Source organism: Xyrauchen texanus, chromosome 8, assembly GCF_025860055.1.
Source record: "Xyrauchen texanus isolate HMW12.3.18 chromosome 8, RBS_HiC_50CHRs, whole genome shotgun sequence".
In the NCBI taxonomy this organism is placed as follows: domain Eukaryota; kingdom Metazoa; phylum Chordata; class Actinopteri; order Cypriniformes; family Catostomidae; genus Xyrauchen; species Xyrauchen texanus.
The window spans coordinates 19,788,574-19,798,924 of NC_068283.1; positions in this window are offsets into that span (position 1 = coordinate 19,788,574).

A 10,351-nucleotide genomic window follows, 5' to 3' on the forward strand; every position below is an offset into this window, starting at 1 on the left:
ACGCTACAGGAAAGATTCATCTTTTCTGAGATATTGAAGCCAAAAAATTATCCTTAATTTTGTATCATTTGTCAACGCAGTGCAGCAACTGCAGACCTTGAGCGGGCTAGCTAGCGAGCTCATTGGTTGCTCTGCGGCAACTGCTGCAGCCTATAGATGAACTTGCGTGAACTCGCGCCCAATGAGAGGCGCCCGCGCGCTCACTGTCCCAAAGCCCGCCAGAATGGCCGTGGCTAGGGTGCATATAAGCGCAGTTCGTAGGCTGGAACCCTGATTTTCATCTCTTCAGCGAAGCTCTTCGCATCTCTGAAACTGCAAGAAGCCGCGTCGCCGTTCGAGGGGCATCAAGCAAGCTTGGACAGCGCTCGAAGAAGCCGGCCGCCGCCACCTTCAGCCATCCTGCGAGCTACGCCATCCGGCGACGTATACTTTTTAAAGCAAAAGAGCACAAGCGTCTTTTTAAAGATGCCTCGCACCTGCGGTTCATGCCGCACCCCTCTCAGCGCCGGAGACCGCCACATCATCTGCGCTCTCTGCCTGGGACTGGGGCATGCAGAGCTCGCCTTCGGCTGGCGCGGATGCGACCTCTGCGAGAGCTTCGATGTCGACCCTGCGGGCTCGACTTCGGCGCTCAGGACCGAAGCCGCCAGCGCCGCCTTCTGTTTCACCGCGCCGGAAGAAGCGCCGCTCCCAAAGGCTGCCGGAACCGGGTTTAGAAGCAACTGTCCCTCGAGCATCGCGTTCACCCTCCCCGCCCCCCCCGGGACGCGCAGTTGCCGCCGAGCAGCCGCACTGCTGCCACCTCGGAGAGCGAGGCGGAGGACAAGGGCTGCTGTTCCATCATGGCTTCGGACAGCGAGGAGTGGTCACAAGCCTCCTCATCGGCCCAGGAATCCAGCAGGACCCGCGCCGGAGTCGAAGGGGAACTGATACGCCTCCTCACACAGGCCGTCGACCGCCTCGGGCTCGAGTGGTCACCGCCCCCTGAGCAGGCTCCCAACAGACTCGACGGCTGCTTTCTTCAAAGCCGTCACCGCGCGGCACCCTCGGCCCGGGCCGCTCCCTTCCTGCCGGAACTCCACGCCAAGCCCTCTAAATCGTGGAACTACTCATCCATCCCCCCGGTCGAGGATTCGGTAGCAGCACACCTTTGCCCGCCCTCCGCGAGATGGCGGTCTAAGCCAGTGCTCCCGTCTAAGGCCTGCAGAACTACTTCCGCCTGTGTTGGCCGCGCCTATTCCGCCGCCGGCCAAGCCGCATCTGCTCTGCATTCCATGGCCGTCTTGCAGATCCTCCAAGCGGACCTTCTTCGGGAATGGGATGAGAAAGGCAGGCACCCAGAGGCTGTTACAGATCTAAGGAGCGCGACGGACCTCGCCCTTCAGCGCCACCAAAGCTGCAGCTCAAGCCCTAGGGAAGTGCATGGCCTCGCTGACTGTAACCGAGAGACACCTGTGGCTAACGCTAGCCGACATGGGAGAAGCTGAGCTCCCACGTTCCTCAACGCGCCGCTCTCTCCGTCCGGTCTCTTCGGTTCCGTGGTAAGTGGCATTGTTGACCGTTTTTGGAAGTCCAGAAAGCCACCCAAGCCATGAATCTCTTCCTGCCTCGCCGCGCTAGCTCCTCTGCAGGCCGCCCACGTAACCAGCCTCCTGCACGAGCATCTTCACAGCGCCCAGCTCAACAAAGCCAGACTTCCCAGCGTCGACAGGGCGGCCGCCCGAGATCGCGCTCAGACAGCCGCCGCAGACCGCCGCCCCGCGGGCCTCGGCCTAAGATTGCGCTGAAACCTGAACAACCGAAGTCCTCCTAGCTTTGTTGAAAAAGCGATGGCTCAGTCCCACCGCGGCCGGACCACCGTCAAAGCTTCGCCCCTGTCAGTCCCCTTCTCTCAGGCTACTACAGTGGTGAATTCAGCAGCCAACAAGCCGGTGTTACTACCCGCTTGCCTGCACTCAAGCGCCGTTTTCACGGCGACACAAAAGATCTTGTAAAGAGCAAACATGTCTTATGTGTAGAAAATGTGCCCACAATCCAGTGTTCACCCCTACACACAAGCATTACACTTCCCGTGTCCCTATCAGAGAGCAAACATGTCTTATGTGTAGAAAATGTGCCCACAATCCAGTGTTCACCCCTACACACAAGCATTACACTTCCCGTGTTCCTATCAGAGCACACTCACATAAAGCGGGCACAGCCCGCTCGAGTATTAGAGTCAATAAACGCGCCCACGAGCCCGTGCAGCGTCCCTCTCTGCCCGCTCTGTCACACGGCCAGCAAACACCTCTCTATGTGTAAGTCCCGTGCCCGTGACTATGCTCGCGCATCACTTAACAGATGTGACTCTTTCCCCATTCATCTCAATCGGAAGTCACTCACAGAACAGCATGTCCCTGCTGTCTGCGAGCAGTCATGCATAAGCACAATAAGCGCGCTCACACATTCTGTTCAGCCCGCTGTGTACGGCAATCAGGGCGACTCGGCCATTCACCCTCTAGCGTTACGCTTCAAAGCGTGGGAAGCTATCCCAGGGATATGCAAATGGGTGTTAAGCACAATAAAACAGGTCTATTTGCTACAGTTCGATCGCCGCCCTCCCGCTTCAGGGCGCGGCTCGAAACTACTGTGAACACGGAAGCAGCCTGCATGCTTCGTTCAGAAATAGCAAACCTTCTGTGCAAAAGGGCCATAGAGAGAGTGCCGCCTTCACTGAGCGAGTCGGGGTTTTACAGCCGTTATTTTCTTGTCCCCAAGAAAGACGGCGGCCTCAGACCAATATTAGATCTCAGGGTTTTGAACAAGGTGCTTGCAAAAGACCGTTCAAAATGCTTACAATCAGCAAACTCCTCGCGCGTATGCGCCAGGGGACTGGTTTATTTCTCTCGATCTGAAAGATGCCTATTTTCAGATTCAGATAAATCCCCGTCACAGGCCATTCTTGAGATTCAGCCTCGACGGTCAGGTTTATCAATACACCGTCCTTCCGTTCGGCCTGTCCTTAGCACCCCGTACTTTCACGAAGTGCATGGATGCGGCGCTCGCACCCCTGCGGAGTCAGGGCTTGCGAATTCTGAACTATTTGGATGATTGGCTGATTTTGGCACAGTCACATACGGAGCTTCTGTCTCACAGGACAGTTCTCCTCAGTCATCTGAACAGTCTGGGTCTTGCAGTCAATTGGACCAAGAGCTCACTACAGCCCAGTCAGGCAATTTCCTTCCTTGGAATAGAACTAGACTCTGTGGCAATGACGGCTCGCTTATCTACACGGCGCGTCTTTTCAGATGAACAGCCTCACGCCTCTGAAAAAATTTCAGAGAGTGTTAGGTTACATGGCCTCAGCCGCAGCAGTACTTCAGCTGGGTTTACTGTGCATGCGCCCGCTTCAGCATTGGCTAAACACCTGCACGTCTCGCCGGGCGTGGGCCACAGGCCGCCAGCCGATCAGAGTGACTCAGACCTGTATATCAGCTCTGCAGCCTTGGACGGTGGCCGAATGGTATCAGCGGGGAGTGACGATGGGAGCTGTATCTCGCCGAAAAGTCATCTCGACAGACGCGTCCAACACGGGTTGGGGAGCGGTCGGCGAGGGCTCGCCGGTTTTCGGCCTATGGTCAGTTCAGGAAAAGCTCCTTCACATAAATTGTCTGGAAATGATAGCGGTCGAGTACGCGCTCGTCGCTTCCTCCCGGTCATTCAGGGTCACCACGTCCTGGTCCGTTCGGACAACAGATCTGTGGTATCCTATCTAAACCGTCAGGGCGGTGTCAGATCCAGGAACCTTTTCCATCTGACAAAACGCATACTAAGTTGGTCCCAGGGCCACCTGCGCTCGCTGAGGGCGACCGCGCGTGCCAGGCCACCTGAGCGGCGGCCCAGACAGACTGTCCAGAGACAATGTTCCCCCAGGGGAATGGTCCCTGCACGCTCAAACAGTCCAGAAATTATGGCAAATATTCGGCAGAGCAGAGATAGACCTCTTGGCGTCAGAAGAGAACTCTCACTGCCCAGTATTTTTCTCGAAGCGAGGACGTGCTGGCCCAGGACTGGCCCAACCGCCCGCTTTACGCCTTCCCTCCCGTCTCGCTATTGCCACAGGTAATGCAGAGGATCAGGAAACAGCGTCACTCGGTGCTCCTCATAGCCTCGGCTGGGAGAATCAGACATGGTTCCCGGAGCTTACGCAGCTGTCACTGACAGCCCCGTGGCCCATCCCAGTGAGAGCAGATCTCCTCTCTCAAGCTCGCGGCACGATCTGGCATCCCCACCCAGAGCGCTGGGCGCTGCAGCGTGGGTGATCAGCGACTACCCGTCGCTTTGCCAGAAGGAGTAATGAACACTATCATACATGCTAGAGCCCCTTCCACGAGAAGACTCTATGCGTCCAAATGGTCGGTGTTTTCAAAATGGTGCACCGACAGAGACCTGGACCCACGGACATGTGGGGTGTCGTCACTGCTCGTGTTTTTACAAGAGCTGTTGGATAAGGGCAGATCCCCATCCACGCTCAAAGTGTACGTGGCGGCCGTCGCGGCGTTCGCCGAACCCCTGCACGGCCAGTCACGGGGAAAAAACGAGCTGGTCATCCGCATCCTCAGGGGAGCTAGAAGGATAAACCCCCTGCGCCCCCCATCGGTTCCTATCTGGGATCTTTCTGTAGTTCTCGAAGCTATGAAAGCCCCCCCTTTCGAACCGCTTGAATCCATGGATTTGAAATACCTTTCACTCAAAACCGTTTTTCTGACTGCCCTGTCATCAGTTAAACGTGTGGGAGACCTTCACGCGCTGTCTGTCAGCGCTGCGTGTATGGAGTTTGGACCAAGTGACTCCAAGGTCATTTTAAAGCCTAGACACGGCTATGTCCCCAAGGTGATCGGTACTCCTTTCAGAGCACAGATTATTTCCCTATCGGCTCTGCCAGCATCCGATAGCGAACGCGACACAAATCTCCTTTGCCCAGTCAGAGCACTGAGATTGTATACTGCGCGCTCCGCCTCTTTCAGGCGGCTGAGCAGCTTTTCGTTTCGTTCGGAGGGCACACCAAGGGTCTCGCCACCTCGAAACAGACACTGTCTAGATGGATAGTGGACGCTATTGCTGCCGCGTACGCGTCGAAAGACCTGCCATGCCCGTTAGGCATTAGGGCTCACTCCACCAGAGGCATGGCCTCCTCGTGGGCATGGTCCAGCGGGATTTCCATTCAGGACATATGTGTGGCAGCGGGCTGGGCTTCCCCCTCCACCTTTGTCAGATTTTACAATCTGGAAGTGCCCGCTCTGCAGGCAAAACTACTAGCGGTTTAATACGCTACAGCTCCCCTGGTGAGCTGCACTAATGGGACACATTTCACACAGACCGGCACCGCCGCTCTGTTTTTCCCTTCCCACTATGTGCTTATGTATCACACACACACTGACCCGCACTCTTGCCGGCCAAATATTATTTCCCCACTCACAAGGGCTCCCCCGGGTCCCCCCACCCCCCTGGGGCTCATGCAGTGGATGCTTGGCGCGCATGGCGTTGACAATGGGTTCCCGTAGTGTAAGCTAGCTTATGCAATACGAGAGAACCTCTCGTAAGAGAACGTCTCGGTTACCTACGTAACCTCGGTTCTCTCTAGATGAGGGAACGAGTATTGCGTAGCTGGCCGTGCTCGCGCCACGAGCGATTTTCGCTTCATTCAATGAAAACCAGGGTTCCAGCCTACGAACTGCGCTTATATGCACCCTAGCCACGCCCATTCTGGCGGGCTTTGGGACAGTGATGCGCTGGCGCCTCTCATTGGGCGCGAGTTCACGCAAGTTCGTCTATAGGCTGCAGCAGTTGCCGCAGAGCAACCAATGAGCTCGCTAGCTAGCCCGCTCAAGGTCTGCAGTTGCTGCACTGCGTTGACAAATGATACAAAATTAAGGATAATTTTTTGGCTTCAATATCTCAGAAAAGATTAATCTTTCCAGTAGCGTAAGCTAGCTTACGCAATACTCGTTCCCTCATCTAGAGAGAACCGAGGTTACGTAGGTAACCGAGACGTTTTATAGAGTGAGTTATTGGTTGAGACATTTTACAACATAAGGTCTTTTTCTTGTGCATGTTGAATAAAATGACATGCCTTTACCTGGGCAGTAAGTTAATGACTTTATGTCCTCATATGAGCACCTTGGAATACCTTGTTCATGTCCTGAATGATGGTGCAGGTAAGTAGGAAAAAAACATAAATTGCTAACATAAAGTGAATTGCCATATAAAATATTATAGGATGTAAAGATGATTTACCTGAATTCGAGCAGTTTGTGACTGGTTCACAATGCCAAAACATTGTGTTTGCAGTGAAATCTGTAAAACAAAAAACATAATAATTATATGCATTTGTACCATTAAATACCTTTGCAATTTGTTTTTGTAAAACCAGGATACTCACACAGGTATATCAGCACACCATTAGCAAATAAAGACAGGAAGAGAAGAACAGAGAGAACCATTGCACAAAGACAATCTTTCTTCTTTCTGCCAGACTTCCCATCTACAAAATATGAATTAAAATGTTGCTACTGACATTTGTATTTATTTATTTTTTAGAATAAACCTATCCATGCCCTTTGCAACAAGAACTAATTAAAAAGTAAATAAAACATTGTACTTCCAATGTACTCTATACATTGAATACACTGTGTGTATTTTATATATATAAAAGTTTACATACACTTAGGTTTAAGTCATTAAAACTATTTTTTTTAACCACTCCACAGATTTCATGTTAGCAAACTATAATTTTGGCAAGTTAAGACATCTTCTTCATGCATGACACAAGAAATTTTTCCAACAATTATTTAGACAAATTGTTTAACTTTTAATTGACTATATCACAATTCCAGTGGGTCAGAAGTTTGCACACACTAAGTAAACTGTACCTTTAAGCAAATTATGTCAAGCCTTTAGACAATTAGCCAATTAGATTCTGATAGGAGGTGTACAGATTTAGAGGTGTACCTGTGGATTCCTGCCATCAAACTCGTGCCTCTTTGCTTGACATCATGGGGAAATCAAAAGAAATCAGCCTCAGAAAAAATAATTGTAGACCTCCACATGTCTGGTTCATCCATAAGTACAATTTCCAAACACCTGATGGTACCACATTCATCTGTACAAACAATAGTATGCAAGTATAAACACCATGGGACCATGCAGCCATCAAACCGCTCAGGAAGAAGACACATTCTGTCTCCTAGATATGAACGTAGTTTGGTGTGAAAAGTGCAAATTAATCCCAGAACAAAAGCAAAGGATCTTGTGAAGATGAACCAGGTAGACAAGTATACTGTATATATATATATATATATATATATATATATATATATATATATATATATATATATATATATATATCAGTAAAGCGAGTGCTAAATCGAAATAATCTGAAAGGCTGCTCAGCAAGGAAGAATCCAATGTTCCAAAACCGCCATAAAACAGCCAGACTACAGTTTGCAAGTGCACATGGGGACATTTTACTTTTTTGAGAGATTTCCTCTGGTCTGATGAAACAAAATGTTTAGGCCATAATGACCATCATTATGTTTGGATGAAAAAGGTTGATGCTTGCAAGCCAAAGAACACCATCCCAACTGTGAAGCATTGGGGTGGCAGCATCATGTTGTGGTGGTGCTTTGCTGCAGGAGGGACTGATGCACTTCAAAAAATAGATGACATCATGAGGAAGGAAAATTATGTGAATATATTGAAGCAACATCTCAAGACATCAGCCATGAAGTTAAAGCTCGGTCGCAAATGGATCTTCCAAATAGAAAATGACCCCAAGTATACCTCCAAAGTTGTGGCAAAATGGCTTAAGGACAACAAAGCCAAGATATATGAGTGGCCATCACAAAGCCCTGATGTAAAGTAGTCAATGGAAAGGAGGAGGCCAGAACCGGCTTTTCAATATAATTAATAGTTTAATATAAAACTTAAAACAGAAGACACAAACACACATGATGGACATGTCTGTAAACTATCTCTCTCTCCCGCACAATCCTCCGACGCCTTTTATCCCTCTCGGAGGCTTGATTAGCTTGATAAGGGACCGGGTGTGTATAATCACAACCCAGCCCCGCCCTGCCACACCTGACCTCAATCTGGCAGAACTGAAAAGGTGTGTGCAAGCAATGAGGCCTACAAACCTGACTCAGTTACACCATGTCTGGAGGAATGGGCCAAAATCCAAGACAAAAGACATAATTTTTTTTCTACAATTAAATGTCAGGAATTGTGAAAAAACTGAGTTTCAATGTATTTGTCTAAGGTGTATGTAAACTTCTGACTTCAACTGTATATATATAAATATATATAACCTGCATCTCAGAATAGCATTCTGAAATGCTATACTTCTCACCACAACTGTACAGAGCTTTTATCTGAGTTACCGTAGATTTTGGCAGTTCGAACCAGTCTGACTATTCTCTGTTGACCTATCTTAACAACAAGGTGTTTCCATCCACAGCACTAATTCAATTATGCATTAAATTATGTTAATATACACACATTTTTAGGTGTAAAAGTTAATTAGTTTATACTGAAAATAACATTAAACAAAGATTACTCAGTGCTGAAAAAGTATTGTTCTTTGTTCATTTGTTTTAACTAGTTACCTTATGTTAACATACACAAGGTGTTACCCACAGAGGCTACATTATATATTGGCATATTATACATTGAGAATTAAGTGACAGTGGAAAAATAGAAACAGAGAAATGCTAATTATATACAAAATATATATAAATTGTGATCAATATGCAAGGCTTATAATCAATTCAGATATCCAAAAACTTAGGACAGCATGTACAACTGGTCAGACTGGTTGTGATGGTTAATAATAATATATAAAAAAATGACACACTAATAATACATAGCTGTTAAAAACGAAAACACTGATGTTTGTGCTAAAGATACTGGCACTTACGTCCACATGTGTCCTGTTTATTCCAGTTGGTGTTGTCATACACATGATCGAAAATATCCTGTCTAGCCATTGTTTTCAAACAGGGAAGCGATGAGTGTAAATCAGAAATTTAAGTTCTCAAATCAAGCTGATGTCTGTGGGTATAGACACACCAAGCAGATACACTAAAACACACCTAGTATGGTTTCCTGTCAGCATTAGTGGGTGAGAAGTGTTGGTAGCTTTCTCAGAAATGTTGTTCTGTTTAAATTGACTTTTTTTTAAAGGAATTTTCAATGCATTTATTATAAACACTGCAAAAAATATTAAAGTATTTATTTTTTGTTTTCCTGAAAAATTATCTACACATTCTTAAAACATGATTTATTTAGTTTTCAATCAAAATGGCAAAAGATATTATGTCTTGTTTTAAGAGAAACTTGACAAAATTAACTTTAGACTTAAACAAGATAAACAAATCTAAACAATACATTTGTTTTCCCTTTGAATTAAGTAAAATAATTTTTCTTACCCCATTGGCAAAAAGTTTTTTATTGTTTTAAGCATTTATCTTTCTAGATTCTGTTCTCTCAAAACAAGACTTAAAATCTTAAGGAAGTTTGCTTATCAAGTAAATAAATCATTTTTTAAGAATGTTGCTAACATGCTTGCACCCATGGTGTGCTGGGAACCCAAGGTCTGTATATGACATCTTTTTTGAGGGCGTTTGGGAGGGATACGTGCAGCCGATGCAGTTGCTTCTAGCACGCAGCAGCCTGCTTGCACCTGTGTCAGCAGTCCACGTAACACTGTCTAGTACAGCGTTTCTCAACGGGGGCGGTACCGCCCCCTAGGGGGCGTTTGGACAGTGTTGGGGGGCGGTGTGAACGAGGCAGCAGAGAGGTGGGCGCTCAGGCACAAATGGGGGGCGTTACTCAGAGGTACTCAACAGGCGGCCTGCGCAAAAATCTTTTCAGCTCTTTTCCTTAGCCTATGTCTTCGTCTTGCTCGGATTACTGCTGCCACTTCACCAGGAGGATATGCCAGGAGAGCCGCTTCCTAAGTTACACATGCTTTCAAGAGGCGGAGAATTTTCAGTGCAAAATAGAGGCGCGCTTTCACCGGCTTTTTCTGTACATAACGCGGAATACACAATTAGGCGCATAATTAGTGCTCAGGGCAAAAAAAGTGGCTGTTTTTGACATCGTTTTTTCTTCGGTTCAGTTCAGGTGGCCGAGCTGTTGTCGTCTTTGTTCGTCATTTGAAATCAAATGACCGTTTGTAGGCTATTCAAATTTGAAGCCTAGTATATATTGCCTAATTGAGTGCGCGAACGACCGCTGCTTTTTCATTGGCCATTTAGGTTAGTTACGTTATTGTTCACGTGATTGGTTCATCTTAAAAAAATTTGTGTGT